This window comes from Schistocerca nitens, chromosome 3 (genome assembly GCF_023898315.1).
Source record: "Schistocerca nitens isolate TAMUIC-IGC-003100 chromosome 3, iqSchNite1.1, whole genome shotgun sequence".
NCBI lineage: Eukaryota > Metazoa > Arthropoda > Insecta > Orthoptera > Acrididae > Schistocerca > Schistocerca nitens.
Genome location: NC_064616.1, coordinates 889,254,420 through 889,273,296, shown reverse-complemented (window position 1 = coordinate 889,273,296; position 18,877 = coordinate 889,254,420). Strand labels below are relative to the sequence as shown.

The following is an 18,877-nucleotide window of genomic DNA, read 5'->3' as shown; positions in this document are numbered from 1 at the left end:
CTTGTTGAAGATGCCTTTTAAGCGGAAAAATTAATGTGGAAAAACTGTGCCATTAACGACAACTATGAACTGCTACTCCAACAACAACATATTGATGCAGATGTATAAACATGGCTTACAAATTACTTTAAACAGAGTACATGGATAAAATGTAGATATGAATGTGGGTACCCAAGACATCTGCACTTATTGTAAATGCCAGTCGAAGGTGATAACACGGCAGTGGACTTGTCGAGAATGACGGGCTCGATGACGTTTACTGCTACATTAGATGGTGAACGAACGATCAGTTTATAAGCCACCGTTCAAATTTGGATCCGCTTAGAAAGGATGGTCATCATGAATCAGAATTTGGTGGAATGGATGAATCTCATCTTGTTATCCCATAGGTCTCAAGATGAAAGAACCATGAACTGCTTCTGTTCCCACAAACACAGTTACTCCATGCAAGCTACGTAGACTTTTTTTTTTTTGGATATTCCGCGAAGTTTACACTGACTTAGTCAAATTACTCAGTACAGTTAGCAAAAAAACGCTATACTGTTATAGATGCCCAACGGATATAGCTGTTTTTTGTTGAAGTAATGTTCTACCTATCAACGTTCTGAATAGAGACAGATAATATCTGGAAAGGTGAACTTTTAATGTGATTTCTAAAATTTTATTTCCTTCGAAAACACTCCTCAGCATTTAAAAAATCGTGACTATAGTGTCAAAACGTAGAATGAACAGACAATACCGCTATTTGTCGACACAGGCAGTCTTCCATAGGGTTAAAAAAATCATTTCCTGCAGAGTACTATTGTTTAAGACTTGTACTACACAGTTCTATATCATCCAGAAGCGAGTGCTTTGTGATGTGGGAATCCTGTCAGATGTAGCTCATACATTCCGCTAACGTAACATAGTAAATACGTGAAGGCACAGCAGGAGGTATGCCTTGGGCAATTTCTTACTTCTTTATGTAACAATTATAATTTGTTGCCTAAATCCATATTTTGTATCTGTACTACACAGTTCTGTGTCACCCGTTAGCAAGTGCTTTGCGATGTGTAACATTACTCCAGAGCCAACATATAGACTCTTACTAAGGTAGTAGCAACTTGATGACGTATCAGGGTGTACTGCATGGAGAAACAACCGGTTGTATAGCTGCACAAACCAGTAGTCAAATGAAAAAGAGGCAAATGGAAAAAGTAAGTTAACATTATTTTAAAGTAATCGCCATAACCGTTGGCACATTAAACCACACATTGAGACAGACTGTCAATGCCTTCATGGCGGATTGGGGATAGCACAGGGCTGGGAGGAGGCGAGAACTTGGTAGAACAGAGTTTGTTTACATTCGGGTCAAATTACACTTACATCGATATAACAAAAAGCAAAAGTGCGTGGTTTGTTTGCGTAGGGATCAAGGCGTCTGGCAACCGTTTTGTTTGCATAAGGACATTAAGCCAAGTGACCTGTGTGTTTGCATTAGTGCGTGGCCAAGTGACGACATCGCTTAACCACTGCTCCACAACTCGCGAAACTTTGTTTATTGTTAATATTTTAAACTTCAACAACTGAGGTATCTAAGCAACTGCGTTTTTTTTAAATAGAATAGTATACTTTAACGGCATATCAACTCTATAAGGTACTGTGGTGTGAGCAGCACCAAGCGGGGCCCTCCTCCCAGGCTCCGTCGTTGAATGTAGCTGTCAAACTAGAACGCTAGTGAGCAGCATTGACGGCCAACACTGCAAACGCTAGGGAGAGGGGAACTGCTCTCCCGTGGTCTGCGGTATGTGGATGGATGTATGGCGGAATCGTCTACTGCCACAGCGTGCAATCTGTGCTACGCCAGCCCCTCTTATAGTCTCCTTCGTTTCATAGCTCGCTAGTGCAGTTGTGCTCGAGGCTGACGTTGCCTGTTTGTGAGTCCTAGAAGCGAAACGAAACTGACATCACCATAATTTGGCGGTAAAGAGGACGAGAGGGTGGCTTGGAGTTCCTGATCACCAAGACTGTAGAGTAACCTAAGACCGTGACGCACAATCCTTTCCACAGTGAAACTTCCTTGCAGATTATAGCTGTCTTTTGCGGACGAATGCTCTACAGACTGCGCTTTGCAGACGTTGTTCACGACACACCATCACAGCAGTATCTCAGATAAAGAAACTGACTCTGTTGACGGTGGTGCACCATCCGGTAGGACTCGCTAAATTAGGCGGCTGTCTTGGAGCCATACGAGAGAGGTGGGCCAAGTGCTGGCAAACGGTTCCATATACTTCTCTTCTTCAACAATACAAGCAATCAAGTGACTATACGAACATTCATCACACATCTAAAATAAATACGCACACTTCTATCTGAATGTATCAAGAGAATATACCACTGCTGCAAAAAGTAGGAAAGCAATTCTGTGGCCCCCTAAATGTTACATATCGTATTCCTGAAGGTGCAGTACTTCTGAACTGATTTCAGCTTGAAACAATGTATAGGATATATCATGCACGTACAAAGAAGGCATTTGGTTTAATAACGCCTAACGCTCACACTGAGGCTCGATACCGAAAATGTTGACGTCTACTTCCCTTCACAACAATAGTTAATCAGGTCAGCATTATACAAACTTATTGGCATACACATTAGTGGAGGGGGGGGGGGGGAGGGGGAGGAGGATAGAGGATGTCTTCCTGTTCTACTGAACTGGTATAATTTCAACAGTCAACAAAGCCAGCAGGCGAACGATATGCGCGCTCTTCAGTCTTGAATTTAAGTGATACCGCAAGGCTGCCGACTTACGTATTTCCTTTAACAACACGGAAATCTAAAGAATGCAGTATTCGCGACATACATACTGGAATCGTCGTGTCTGCATTCCCAGCAACGGTTTCCTATTTAAGAGTCTCACCAGTTTCTTTGGCATAATACGAGTAACATGGCCAAGGACGCCTATGTTAAATCAGAGGTTTAGTATTTCTACCCACCTGCTCCACACGAATTTACGTATTATCAGCTATATAACTTGCTACAATTTCCATGCTCGGAATATGATATGCTAGTAATAACTAGCACAAAATTAACCGTTGCACAGCGCTTTTGTAAACGTAACTATACACTGACAACGGAGGGTCCTTGATGTATTCTCGTAGTATGCACTACAGGTATTACGTTGACTAAAGAATGGAGGAGATCGTGAAAATTAAGGATATTTACACTAAATTCACACAGCTTAACTAACTCTTCGAAGTAGATTTCAGTCTTATCATCTGACCGAGAATTATCGCTCTGGAAAGCATTTGGAACAGCATTACTTTAGCTCCAGGCCCATCTCTTACACCAGGACATACTGTGTCTAACCTGAATTTCGCATCCCTGCCTGCATAACGTAAGTTGTAATTCAGATGTTCGTTATGTAACACGAACAAATTGTGGAGAAAGTGGTGTTTAATGCAGATTTTTAGCTCTTCCGCGCGATTAAAATTGTATTTTTGCAAAGGAGACAGAATTTGTTACAAAGTAAGGTGTTGCAGTGCTAAAATACTGGAATATGGCCATTCAGATTTAGGTCTCCCTTGATTTCCCTAAATCGCTTAAGTCTGATGTCTGAACAGTTTCTGTGAAAATGCACGACCGATTTCCTTCACCACTCTCTCCCGACCTGAGCTTGCGCTCTGTCACCAACGACTTTAAGCCCTAAGCTTTCTTACTTCAATGAAGTTAGTATTTCTCCCCTTAAGGGGGGGTAGGACGTCAAACGGGCCGACTTGGAGCAGGAAAGGCATCTCAGGACATTTTAATTTCCAGTGTCTATACTTTTACAAATAAATTCATAAAACTTTGTCAGTATCACCAGGAAGGATTCAGGATTCACACCCATTGCAGTGGAAGTTCGAAAACATAGCAAAATAAATTTTTTTACGTGCGAAATTTCATCATTTTTTCACTTACTAATGGCTGCATTTGTTGCTATAAGTACATTTTTCTTCATAAGTTAGAGAGATTCTTCGATGAATTTTGCACAGCATACATACCATTCTCACAGGTGTATGAAACTCTAGAATTTATTTAATTTATGAAAAAACGAATGAACTATTATATTTTAAACTTCATGTTTAGAAAAAACACAAATTTTATAGTTAATTAACTCAATTTTTACCACAGTTTTTAATAGATTTGGAAAATTCTAGAGTTTCATACACCTTTAATTATGGTTTGTACGCTGTGCAAAATTCATCGAAGAATCTCTCTTACTTATGAAGAAAAGTGTACCTATAGCAACAAATGCTGCCATTAGTAAGTGAAAAAAAATGATGAAATTTCACACGTAAAAAAATTACCTCGTTATGTTTTAGAACTTCCACTGCTATGAGTGTGAATTCTGAATCCTTCCTGGTCATGCTGACAAAGTTTAGACACTGGAAATTGAAATGTCCTGTGGTGCATCTCCTGCTCCAAGTCGGCCCGTTTGACGTCCTAGCCCCCTTTAAGTGCGCCGACTGTTCGTAAACCATCAAAAAGAGGAGCGTATCTTGTAAATTCGCTGCCACTTTCATGTCTATCGTACCCCGTATGGGAAAATACTGTAAAATACTTAAAAATGACTATGTAAAGTCATAAACTAATCGTCTGAGACTAGGTCTTACATATTACAACCTAGGTGGAAAATGGCTCCAGTCAGAAAATTCTTGGCTACAGTGCTCATTATGAAGAAGATGGCTCCTTTGGTCCCTGTAGAATTTGTGAAGGCGAACACAGGTAGGGGCCAGAAGTACAGGGCGCTGAGTGACTCTCATCGGTGTTGTGCAGTGAACAGAAGACGAAAGTCTTACGGCGCAGTCGCGTGATAAGAAAATAAAACAGAAGTGACCTGGTTCGAGGCTATTACCCGGCGCTGCTTCCCGCTCTGTTTCGCTGGTAGAAAGTCCGCGCTCCGCGGTGGCAAAGAAGAGTGCTTCCTGCCGCTCAGCGTGCTGTGGACCTCGCGACAATCGCCCACTTTCACCTAATCACATACTATGCCGAAACTATCCGCCCGCGGGGATGACTTTACCAATTAAATCTAAACTGAGAGCACTTCTAGTTCTTAAGACACAATCACTATTGATTGCGACCTACTGCCCTTTTTAATACAGCTATAACAAAATAAGCACCTGTGACTATCACGCGAAGTATGAAAATATTTGTGTTACCTGGGATCCGAAACACAAACTGTGCTGCAGAAATTGACTATACATGAAGTGATACTTCTGGCGGTTGCTGTGTCCACAAGGCGGAATGTTGCAAATTTCCTCCTGCAACCAGGAGGCATGTGTGCACAATTTCTGCGTGGCTCCTGAAGTAAACTGTGCAACGTTCTATGTAAGGCTGCGTGCAGTTCCTTCAGTGCATGAAAATTACTCTTTTTATATCTGTCCCTCTCTGGAGCCTCAGATACGTAGATAAATATGGGTGATGAGGGTTGGGTGAGAAGAAAGGAGATACAGCGATTCTGGTACACGTTGTCGGCCAGATTCGATGGCAGATTAAACAATCATCGAAATACAGGTTCCGAAATATCGAAGTGTGGCGGTTTAAATATGAACAGTTTTTCGACTTTTTAGAACCAGCCTTCTTGAATTTAAATTTCAGAATTTAAGTATTAATGTTCTACATCAACAGTGTCGTAATGCACAATTGGCTCGATAACACACTGCCAGGCCATATGATACTCCCGCAGTATGTTCTTTTCAGTGACGGTGGTAGCCTATTGACGTGTAGTTTCACCTAAATTAGTCCTGAATTGATTTTAGATTGCCTCTAGCAATGGCGAATGTAGAAATATGACTATTCCGCAGAACAGTTTTCTCTTAATAGCCTGTGTGTGAGACTCATTGGTCCATGCTACAATGAGAATCTATTTTATTTAGCTTGTTCAGTTTCACCGCCTAACGACTGTTTATGCTTTGTCATCTACACCGTAGGCGCGGTCCGCCCCCGGTAGCTGAGTGGTAGCCGGCACGGTAGCTCAGCGTGTTCGGTGAGAGGGTTAGCTGCCCTCTGTAATAAAAAAACTGAGTGAATGGATCAAACACGAACTTAAATGGGCGTCAGGTGACGTCCGCCACGAACATTTGAAACGAACGATAACGAACAAAATGAGATTACAAAAAAAAAAAAAAAAAAAAAAAAAAAAAAAAAAAAAAAAAGTGGTCAGCGCGACAGACTGTTAATCCTAAGGGCCCGGGTTCGATTCCCGGCTGGGTCGGAGATTTTTTTTTCCGCTCAGGGACTGGGTGTTGTGTTGTCCTAATCATCGTCATTTCATCCCCATCGACGGGCACGTCGCCGAAGTGGCGTCAAATCGAAAGACTTGCACCAGCGGTCTCCCCGACGGGAGGCCCTCGTCACACGACATTATATTATATACCGTAGGCGCGCAGCTCACTTTGAGATTTGTTTTTCTTACCTAGCAGTCTAAGACACTCCTTTGCTATTTGGACGGTGAAGCCATGACCTCCGCTTCTTACCATTTCAACGCTCCAATTGGCGCCCAACGGTGATAACTAAATTACATACGGAGCTCATGGTTATGCAGGACCGGTATTTCGCAATTTCGCTATGCTCCTAACTAACCATTATCATCTGAGCACATGGGGTGATTATGGGAAGCGATCCATCGAAATTAAAGTGTTAGTAACGAAACAGTTATAAACCATATGAATAAACTTTTAAGTCTGAATCTTTGTTTCATTGTTATTTGTACTAAGACGTGTTAGAACTGGGGAATGTTTCAGCCTAAGTCGTAAATGACTGTGCCTACTTGCAACGTAATATGCATGCTAGCCTCACAGAGCTCCAGTGTCATTATGCGAGTTTTCAGATACGGAGTTAGAATTTCGACGAGTGTCATCTTAACACTTCCATACCTAATACAGGTAAAAAAGAAGATAATTTGTTTTGACGGAGTGTGAGTGCTTTCTTCTCTCCCTCACCTCCCCCCTCCGAAAGTTTCTTCAAATCCAGAGTTAATTACACCTACAGGCTGGAACAACTGTATCATTAAGATTTCTCTCCTCCTTGCGAGTGTTTTCACCAGTTTTCTTTTCACTGTTATTTTTGATACCCAATCGTTTCAACTTTATTTACCCACCACTTTGTTAACCACTCCCATATTATCAGATTTTGAATTCTTCCAGTTTACTCCACGATTTTCTGTGATCAATTTTTTCTTCTCATACACTGCTCAAGACCTACAGTTTTAGGGTCTTTCAGCTCAGTTCCAAGTTCTATGCAAATTGAACTCTTTCACTACTTGTAACTCTACTATAACTCTCAGTTTTACTGACATGCAAGTAAAAAAAAAAAAAAGTTCAAATTGCTCTGAGCACTATGGGACTTAACATCTGAGGTCATCAGTCGCCTAGACCTTAGAACTACTTAAACCTAACTAACCTAAGGACATCACACACATCCATGCCCGAGGCAGGATTCGAACCTGCAAGTAACAATTTTCCTTCATAATAGCCAACATTTTCATTTTAGCCCATTGTTATGTCCTAAGTATAGAGTCAGTTTGGAAAAGCTACGTTGTCTGCGGGCCTTATCGTGTGTGACTATCTATTACTCTTGGACATTTGTGAGGTGAATAATTCCGAACACACATTTCATTGGGTTGTAGAAAAGTATCCGCTACAAGTCACAATAAAAGGTTGTTTATTCGTCACATGACCGGTTTCGGGCTTGCGCCCATCTTCAGGTGCTTATACATTCATTTACAGAAAACCTACTACTAGTGACGTCGTCATTAACAACTTCTCATATCATCCAGCACAACACAAAATGTCATTCTTCAGATCCACACTTAATCGTATACATAAAACCATACTCAGCATCCATGATGAACAAAATGAAATTAACATTATAAAAGAAATTGCGCGGAGAAATGGATACAACCCAGATGTAATTGATAAACTTAACAACAAAATCAGAAAGAAACAATCCACATCCACTAAATCAGATTCACAACAAGGAAAAAACACATTCGCCTGCATACCATTTATAGGTAAAATTTCATATCAAATTGCCAACCTCTTCCGGAAAACTGGTATTCAAATTTCTTTCAGCACTAACAACAAGCTACAACAGCACATAATCCACAACAGTAAGACAAACAACCAATGCCACCACAAATCAGGTATTTTCAAACTTTTATGTGACAATTGCCCACAGTTCTACATAGGCCAAACTGGAAGGAGTTTCACTATAAGATACCGTGGGCATATGGATGCCTTCCAGCTAAATAATTTTGATAAATCCACCTTTGCAATGCACCTAAAAGACCATGGTCACTCAGCCACAGCCATTACAGAAAACCTACAAGTACTACACACTGTGAACAAACGAAAGAAAATGAATCTGCTTGAAGAACTAGAAATTTATATCCACAGCTCTAACTCACCAGACCTTGTTCTGAACGAACAAGTGGATCTTGCAAACAAATCCTAAACAGAAAATAATTATCCTCTGATATAATAACAAAGTAATATTCTATGGAAATTCGATGTAGCAGTCATAACAGTCCAAGGGTCATTATCACAATTTGTAATAGTCATATTGTAAACACAAGCTGTAACTGGCATTCTAGAATGTGTAATAGCTTTAAAAAATTTCATATATGTAACATCATTTTACCTCCTACATCTAAGTTCTCTGACAACAGTGTAGCTCGAAACAGTTCTAGTTGTCATTTTTTTAATTTGTAATAGCTTTGAGTAGTTTCATATATATGACAACATTTTACTTCCTAGATATAAGTTTTCCGTCAAAAATGTGAACCAAAAAATTTCATAATGTGTCAAGAAACGTCGCGGTCTATAATAGCTTTTTAAATTTCTATATATGCAACACCTTTGCACTTCCTGTGGCTAAGTTCTTTCACCAGAACCTACGAGTTTCTGTGTGAGCAACATCTTTACATCTGCTACATCTAAGTACTTTGACCACAGCCCACATGTTTGTATGTAAAGATAGTGTATTTCACGAGTGCACATCATAATAGTGTAATATGGAGCTATACCTGATATATGGACGTGAAAATGACCATGAGTGTGTAACTAAGTGGCAAAACTATCATCACAGCATAACTGTAACAATGGTGCTTCATCTTTTTGTAAGTACAGAAATATTTCCGTCAAAGGCTGCCTTACCACTTACAATTGTCCCACTTGTATTTGTGTAGTCACCAGCAAATAATATTTTTTTTTTGTATTTATACAGTGAACTCCAACAGTAAAAACATGTAAATGAATGTATAAACACCTGAAGATGGGCGCAAGCCCGAAACCGGTCGTGTGACGAATAAACAACCTTTTATTGTGACCGGTAGCGGATATTTTTCTACAACCCCATAAAGGAACAGTCACGGAGTTCGACAGCATCCACTATGGATAAAATTCATTACACATTTCATTGTTCCTACGACATTCATGTTGGGCAATAGCGGCAACAAGCTATAATCTAGTGGTTCAAATGGTTCAAATGGCTCTGAGCACTATGGGACTTAACACCTGTGGTCATCAGTCCGCTGGAACTTAGAACTACTTAAACCCAACTAACCTAAGGACATCACACACATCCATGCCCGAGGCAGGATTCGAACCTGCGACCGTAGCAGTCGCGCGGCTCCGGACTGAGCGCCCAGAACCGCTAGACCACCGCGGCCGGCTATAATCTAGTGTTACACCATTCTTAACCAGGATTTTTGTTCTTGGCTAAGCGTAGTAATATGTGAGTATGAAGCACGTAATACCCGACCTGACGCCGGGTACCGACTTTCCTCGCAAAGTGTACTCATGGGCTGATCTTGCACGAGCAAATCCTTCGGGGGATCTACAACGTGTACAGTTTCGTAAGAGGGAACGCAGTAAATAGCATAGCACAAAGGCTGGTGCAGGCTTATCGCCAAGCAAACGCATGACGAAAGAACAGCGTGAGCTTCAACAGCGAGCGAGGAAATTCTTTGGTGAGAGCAAACAAGTAGCTGACAGCCATGGTAGCTGTCAACTGTCAAGGAGTACGCTGGTCGAGTCCGTTGTCACGGCACCCTAGAGACGCAGTTTCGGAGTTGAATATTCAGGAGAAAAGCCAATGGTTTGCACATTAGGTTCTGTGTAGAGAGAGAGAGAGAGAGAGAGAGAGAGAGAGAGAGAGAGAGAGCAGATTAGGAATTCGTTTTCATACCCCTATATCTTATGTTCGACTTAAGAAAAGTCGAGCAGTCTTTCCTTCACGCTATTTAGGCAAACCGGTTTTAAGCGAGGTACCCATCTCTACTCTCTTTCTATCGTGACTGGAGACGATAAAAATCTTGCTGGCCAGACCGGATTTTGAGATGAAAATCTGATAGAACTAGCAAATCGTTCGGAAGCATTCACTATCCTTTTTCACCGTTAATTGTAAAATTCCACAGGTTCATCATGTTCACAATAATCTTAAAATGGCTCAGCCATGGATATCATCCCTAAGCAAACAAGGATTGGTGTGGAAACATAGCATATTGGTATGCACTAACGGAAACAAGATAACCAGACGGGACATTCAATAGTTTGTAAAGTAAGCTTAAATTTAGTTTATCACACACAATGCGTAGTTTCAGATATAGTATAATATATTATGAAATATATTTATGAAAATCATTATTGTCTGTGTAACTGAAGACAAGACAGGACACTTTTTCATAGTGGAGCAACCTACAAGAGATGCATGTTAAATGTTTTCTCCCATTATGGCATTTGGTCACCCCTTACAGCAAAGAAAGTCTACTCCCCGCGTCTGCGCTCGGAATACACTCGTCGTTTTGTCAACGGGCGGCCTGTATATATTGATTTAAACTGGAAATGCAGCTTTCCTCCTGTTAACTTCACTCATTATTGTAAGTGATGCTGGGCGATGTACTAAGAAATTACCAATTCGCCGATTATATTAAACAACATTTATTTCCTTAAACATACAAGCATTGATACTGACATAATTAAAGAACACTTCAAACGAACTGTGTGCCATTACACAACAACCGTATGCATGACCTATCAGCTCTGCCTGTACGCTACTGCCTCTAAGTTCGATCGCTCCACAACAATTACAATTTTACTGTCTGTTGCCTGCGCACCATCGATGCAAAGATCGTATGTAAAGGGTATTGTACCCTTACAGCAAGAACTACCTCACAACTGCAGGACACTGATTCAACGAGACAACTCGTGATTTCATTAATATTGCTCAAGAAAGGATTTTTTTAGACGTACGCTGCAGAGAGCAGAAAGAACATTTTAACTATCTTTGATCCTGGATTCTGTTGCTCAAAAGAATGTAACAGAACCAGGCTTACAGAATCTTCTTCCGCGAGAGCATTTAATTTTGAAAATCCGAAGGTTCACAAATGATTTCATTTAACGCACATTATCCGCGAAAACAATACTAAGAGATTTAATTTCATGTTTCAGATAAACGCAATTTTATGTCTTTGACTCTTTTCACTTTTCAAAGACATTTAAAAAGAAGTACATGAGTTGCTCCTACGAGAAACGTCTTAGGGTGGACGAGAAATAATAAAATCAAAATCAATCCCGTTAGCGAGATTCCTGCCTTGTGTCTGCAGATCGTGTGTCGTCAGATCCAAACGAGATCTGTTCTGTTTCAAAATTTTGTTTCTGTGGTTGGTGCACGATAGCTTTTCACAAAATTTATTTCACGCGTTGTTTTACTTTGTTCTTACATCTAAAATAAAGTTTAAAAGACAAGCCCGCTGTCGGGTGTTGAGGAATCTACAACGTGGAGTTGTGCCCGAATATTCTATGTCAATCCTGAACACTGATCAGACAACTAGCAAACAGTGCTTCCTTCCGTTTTATACTTTTCATGCAGTACAAGGTATGCTATTCTCTGTTCAGGCGAACTTTGTCGGTAACACTGCTGTCGACGTGATAATTGTTAGAGTTTCATGTTGGGCACTTATGATAAGATTCATGGAAGTAGGCGGTTCATTAATCCAAAGCGTCATCATGAAACACCCTCTGCGCAGTTATGGGTTAATTTATGGATACGAAGGAACCCCTACACAGCAATCAAATATATCGGTAGAAAGTCTTTAGTGTTTTATTGGTATGTTAAATCTATAGCAACAGTAAAAAATATTTCACGTAGTCTGTACAGTTTGCTGTCGTCACGTGCGCAACTAAAATTTACGAGCTATATTTACACGAGGCATGTTTAGGTTTTTATTTCTGAAACCATCGTTAGTGGCGATTGTTCTGTAACTGTTGCATCTGCAATGGCAGCTGAGGAGAAATGACCACTTCATGGCCAAGACCTGGTATGACTATTTTCACTACGGAGCACTTCACACATACTGCAGTACGAAGCTTCCAGGCGAATAGTTCAGTTACTTCAACGTCTACGTTCACTGGAGAGAACCGAGGCGGCAGACGTTTGAGGCTTTACGAGATTTTTTTTTTTTTTTTGGGTTGGAGGTGGTGGCGGGGGGGGGGGGGGGGGGGGGGGAGCGCAGGACCCAAGCTCCCGTAAGCAGGATCCTTGCCTCCCGAACAACTCTTAGGCCCCGAGACCTCCGTGCCTTCTTCGAGTGCTACTTTGTGGGCCCACGTTTCTGTCAGCAGCCTATCACTTCACTTCATAGTCAACATTGCCTCCTACGTCGTTGCAGTTACTGTGAATAGAACGGGAAAGAAAATGGTAGTTCAGAAAGGTTACACTTTCAGATTCCAAAAACTGTTCAATGTGGTGAAAGGAGAACACACGGAAGGGAATCATTAAAAGTTTAGACAGCTTTCGTAAACCCGTTTACAAAAGTAGGTGGAAAATTCTACGGAAATTTCCTGCAGGTATTCAGGTTTTTCATATTGTTCTGAGTACATTAAGTGTGGAACCCACAGATAGGGCTGATTTGTTGTTACATAATGACGCTGACAAGAACGTGGTGATATTCAGTGAAGCTGTAAACTTAAAAATAGTTAGTGTGTAACAGTCTATGTTGATGGAACTTTTAAGTATTGCACAAAGTTTTTTGGCAGCTATTTACCATCCATGGGTTTGTTAGTGGACATTATATTCCAATGGTTTTTCCTCTGTTGGACAATAGGAATACTTCCCTTCATCAGCAAGTCATTTCAACATTTGTTGATAAATGTGATAATGCATGTCTGAAATTATCTCCAGAAACAATATTTTCAGAGTTTGAAGAAAGCATAATGAAAGCTGGAAGTCAAGTAGGGACTGAAGAAAGAATTCAACGTTATAAGTTTCATCTACTAGAGCTGGGGGCGAAAGACAGAAACGTTGGGACTTGCACATGACTGCTATTCCAGAAATGAAGTCACGAGGTTTCTTTCATGTATCTTGTACAATGCTGGATCCTGATATGGTAGGTGGCTTTTGTTGAAGACCTAACGTCGGCGATGCCTGTGTGAGAAAAATTACAGAAGTTCTGCGACTATTTAGTAGATTATATATACAAATATGCACTCCTTCCCCTACCCACGAGGGCAGAAATAAGTTGCAACAGACAGAAACCGCCTATACTTGCGAAAGTTTCCACAGCAAGAACAGTAGTCGGTTCTACTCTTGAAGCCAAAATATATAAATATTTATTGAGGTACTAAAGCAAAGTTTACTCAACAAAATTGCAATCAATTCCTCAAAGCCGGCCGGTGTGGCCGTACGGTTCTAGGCGCTTCAGTCTGGAACCGTGTGGCCGCTACGGTCGCAGGTTCGAATCCTGCCTCGGGCATGGATGTGTGTGATGTCCTTAGGTTAGTTAGGTTTTAGTTGTTCTAAGTTATAGGGGACTAATGACCACAGATGTTAAGTCCCATAGTGCTCAGAGCCATTTGAACCATTTGAATTCCTCAAAAAACAAAAATAAGGAAAGGCCTTTTCCAGATTTAAAAATCTGGAAGCAACAGGCAGCAAACTTCGAAGATGGAAAAATAACAACAATGAAACGCGTGAAATTAGTTTCCTATAACGTAAAACCAGACAGTTTACCACCTCGCGGTGCACCCTGGGTAACACTAAACGAACCGGTACAAAAACCAGTAATTCGTACATGAGCAATAGCTGGATAATCAGTCTTTTTCCTTATCATTTACGATAGCAAAATGTTTTATAGCTTCGACGACAATATGTATGTTACCACCTGCTTTGAAACGGAATTGGATCTCTGATCGTAGGAGATTTGGGTCCTGTGCCCCAGGCGAAGGGTCGGGGAGGCGTGGGTCCTTTTTTTTCTGACCGCGGGAGGCTTGGGTCCTTTGCCCGATTAGGGAAAGGCTTGTGTGGATGGGTCGAGGCCACCTAATCTCTCGAAACGTGTTTAAGGGATATTTGGAGCTCGGCAGGGGTCTAGGACGATGACCGACAACCGCTTAAGCCAGACAAAAGGACGCTCGTCTACAATGCAGCGGTGTCCGCGAGGTCTAATTGAGCAAAGTGGTTAGCAGGGCCATCCTAACAGCGCCGAAACCATCAAACCTATGTCAAATGCACTCACGCACCGCCTTTGTTCGTCTGGACGCACACAGCACGCCAACAGGGTGGTCGTTCCAGCTTTTCGCCTCCATTGCCGAATTTGCGCCTAAAGAACTATAAGAAAGACGTGGTATCGCATGATTTAAAGAACAGATCCCGAATATGTTGTCGTAAATGGATTTTATTGGGAACCCCGAGTTGCCAACAACGGATAAGAGGAGAAGAGCGTACGTTAAACGCGGTGATGTAAACTGCTCTGTATGTAACGCGCACCCTGGAAGCTACTGCAGGCCGTGTTCACCAACCATATTTATGGATTCTTAAAAAAATGGTTCAAATGGATCTGAGCACTATGGGACTTAACTTCTAAGTTCATCAGTCCCCTAGAACTTAGAACTACTTAAACCTAACCAACCTAAGGACATCACACACATCCATGCCCGAGGCAGGATTCGAACCTGCGACCGTAGCAGTCGCGCGGTTCCTGACTGAGCGCCTAGAACCGCTAGACCACCGCGGCCGGCCACATTGCAAGTAAATCTTGCTTTTCTTGTTAGTAAATTTTATTACATTCTACATATGCGTTTACTCTCATCTACAGTTTTGCAATGATGAAAATGTAGCGCTGCTGAAAACAAGCTTAGGGACATGATAATTGCTTGTCTACGGAGGAAACATCGATTCTTTTGATAACGGAGTAAAGTTATAAGGATGATCTGCACACAGAATACTTAAGTTTACATATAAAACCACGTTCAGAGACTAAGGAAAGTGGACTTTTCTACTGTATCTTACCGCTGCAGTTAACTTCATCACGAACAACTGCTGCACCTGCGAACAAAGAAAAGGAATTTTGAGCTGCTGTATATGATGCACTTTTTAAAAAATAGAAATGTATGTAAATAATTTTAATCTTTTACTCTCCCCCTGAAAATAGAATTTCATTGGCATGTTTAAAATGTGATAGAACACATTCACTGTGACCGAATGTATAGCAGATCTTTGATTCTACACACTCTCCTATATGTTACAGGTTCTGTCTCTCTACTAAGAAAATGTCTAGCATGTATGCTAAATACGCTACTCAGTACTATTTACACTTGTAAAATCATGATCCACGACATAAGGAACTAAGTACTTTAACAAAAAAACTAAATATTGGCTCAGCTAAACAAAATGCCACAAGAACATGTAACCATCTTTTTTGATAACTTTCTTTTTGTCGCACAACAAAAATAAAGAAAACAGTTTCTCCGACAGACAGCAAGGACGCTGGCTCTAGTATACATTTCTGAATGACCACTCTAAATACCCTGTTCATTGTCATTCATGTGCTGGTACGGTTGCTTCTGTTCACAAACACTGTTAAAAATTCGAGCGCACTAACGATATACTTTTCCCAGTTTATTGCAACCCTAGAAAGCCCAACACCGTACAAGAAATAAAACTTTCACTGTTACGAATCACTGCAGATCTTTATTGTGGAATCTAGAGTTGCTTCAATGCTGCGATATGACTGACAGTGTAGTAAGTTGAAATCCAAGACGGAGGCACTGCTGGTGCCGTATGTTGCTATTACTTCTTTCAGTCACCATGCTCGCGGCTGCGGCGAGCTGACGGCATCTCTGTATAAGGAAACAAATACCGCGCTGGTCTTAAGATGCAGCTCACGTGAAACACGAGAAACCTTGAACTGATGCGTTCCCTGCTGCAGGCGCTACGAAAGGGAATACGCCGGGGCTTCATGCTACCTGACACTCTAGTGTATAGCACAAGGCGTCGCTCCATCATTCGGAAACGGATTACTACTTTGTATTCAGAATGGTATCTGTCCCTGAAGGTAGGAGAATTAAACACAATGGGTACAAATAAAATAAAATTTACAGTATGGGCGATAAAATATTGGGGCGCGTAACTACGTTTAAATATTTGAAGGTAGCAGTACGAAGCGATGTGACGTGGGACCAACTCGTGAAATTTACAGTAGGGAAAGGGAGTGCAAGAAATATTTCTAGGGAGTTCCTGGGGAGACACAGTGAGACTATTAGGAATCATGCATAAATAACGCTTGTGCTATTTTAGAACTCTGCTTCTTCATTTGGGAGTTTTTATCACGTAGGCCTTGGAGCAGACGTCAAACAAATACGCACACATGCTGCCTAGGTTCGTAACAGAGTGGTATAGCTCATTGAATTTTAAGTGGTACAATAATCATAGGAGGAAAATTACTAATGGCGAAACACTGATGGGCACATTTAGAAAAACAGTGTTTAAAGTAAACTTTCTAACAACAATTTTACTACTCCCGTCGCATCTTCCGTAGGAGCCATAAGAGTAAAATGAGAGGAATTAGTAACCATACGGGGACATATACACTATGTAATCGAAAGTATCCGGACACCCCCAAAAACACACGTTTTTCGTATTAGGTGCATTGTGCTGCCACCTACTGCCACGTACTCCATATCAGCGACCTCAGTAGTCATTAGATATTGTGAGAGCAGAATGGGGCGAACCGCGGAACTCACGGACTTCGAACGTGGTCAGGTCATTGGGTGCCACTTGTGTCATACGTCTGTATGCGAGATTTCCACACTCCTACACATCCCTAGGTCCACTCTTTTCGATGTGATAGTGAAGTGGAAACGTCAAGGGACACATACAGCACAAAAGCGTACAGTCTGACCTCGTCTGTTGACTGACAGACCGCAGACAGTTGAAGAGGGTCGTAATGTGTAAGGCAGACATCTACTAGGTCATCACACAGGAAATCCAAACTGCATCACGGTCAACTGCAAGTACTATGACAGTTACGCGAGAGGTGAGAAAACTTTGATTTCATGGTCGAGCGGCTGCTTATAAGACACACATCACACCGGTAAATGCCAAACGACGCCTCGCTCGGTGTAAGGAGCGTAAACATTGGACGACTGAACAGTGTAAAAATGTTGTGTGGAGTGACGAATCATGGTACACAATGTCACGATCCGATGGCAGGGTATAGGTATTGCGAATGCCCGGTGAACGTCATGTGCCAGTGTATGTAGTGCCAACAGTAAAATTCGGAGGCGGTGGTGTTACGGTGTGGTGGTGGTGTGGTGTGTTTTTCATGGAGGGGGCTTGCACCCCTTGTTGCTTTACGTGGCACTATTACAGTACAGGCCTGCATTGATGTTTTGATCACATTCTTGCTTCCCACTGTTGAAGAGCAATTAGGGGATGGCGACTGCGTCTTTCAACACGATCGAGCACCTCTTCATAATGCACGGCCTGCGGCAGAGTGGTTACACGACAATAACATCCCTGTAATGGACTGGCCTGCACAGAGTCCTGGCCTGAATCCTATAAAACCCCTTTGGGATGTTTTGGAACGCCGAATTCGTGCCAGGCCTCACCGACCGACATCGATACGTCTTCTCAGTGCAGCACCCTGTGAAGAATGGGCCGCCATTCCCTAAGAAACCTTCCAGCACCTGATTGAACGTATGTCTGCGGGAGTGGAAGCTATCATCAAGGCAATGGGTGGGCCAATACCGTATTGAATTCCAGCATTACCGATGGAGTGCGCCACGAACTTGTCATTTTCAGCCAGGTGTCCGGATACTTTTGATCACATAGTGTAGCCACTTTTCCTTCCCTCCAAACGCGATTGGAATGGGGCGAGCGACCAGTATTTGCATAAAATACCCACCGTCAGACACTGTAAAGTTACTTGTGTAGAATAGATTCCACAAATCGTTGTATTTTAACTTTTCTCGGACGTAGAAATCCGAAGACGGAAGCATTTTAGTACCTGTAGCATGTGAAATATTTTTATCTCACTTTAGCTTACACAAAGTATAGCTCCATTTGTTTCACTTCTGCAACAACTGTGTGTATCAGCTGACTCCACATTTTGTCCCTTGCCTGAGCATATACCTTACGAACCTCTCTTCGAAATTCTCGAATTTACCTTTAAACTGAGGGGTAATCGACACGAAGGCCGGTCCGAACGTAACAGTTCATGATCAGAAACAGCCCTGCTACTGGTGCAATGCCCTGTTTGACCTCTCAAATGGCTTCTTGAGTGTGTCACGGATGGGTTTACATTTTGGAGTGGGATTCAAACCACACTACAACAACTTATGAAATTCTTCTGTTCTGAACATCAGAAGTAAGAAGTGAAATGTAAACGGAGATTAAGAGTCATGACACGTCAGTATGCAATTCCAGCTACAATCGCCAAGGAAGACTCCCTAACACATCTGCGTGTCTTGTCAGTTTATACGTATCTCTCAGTGCAATGGCGCAACGTGTTGATATTGTGCTGGGTGACGAGCCGCAATGTGTTCGGATGAGCACCGTAGCCTCTCCGGTAAGACTTGTC

At 41.8% G+C, this 18,877-nt stretch overlaps 1 protein-coding gene across 3 annotated transcripts in view; it reads right to left on the bottom strand.

Moving 5' to 3' along the window:
- Positions 1 to 18,877, bottom strand: part of LOC126248940 (uncharacterized) — a 529,465-nt gene that overhangs the window by 279,323 nt on the left and 231,265 nt on the right. For all 3 annotated transcript variants that reach the window (XM_049950454.1, XM_049950456.1, XM_049950457.1), the window contains exon 3: positions 15,307 to 15,342. The gene's annotated coding sequence lies outside the window, so the exon portion shown is untranslated. The remainder of the gene's footprint in view (positions 1 to 15,306; positions 15,343 to 18,877) is intronic.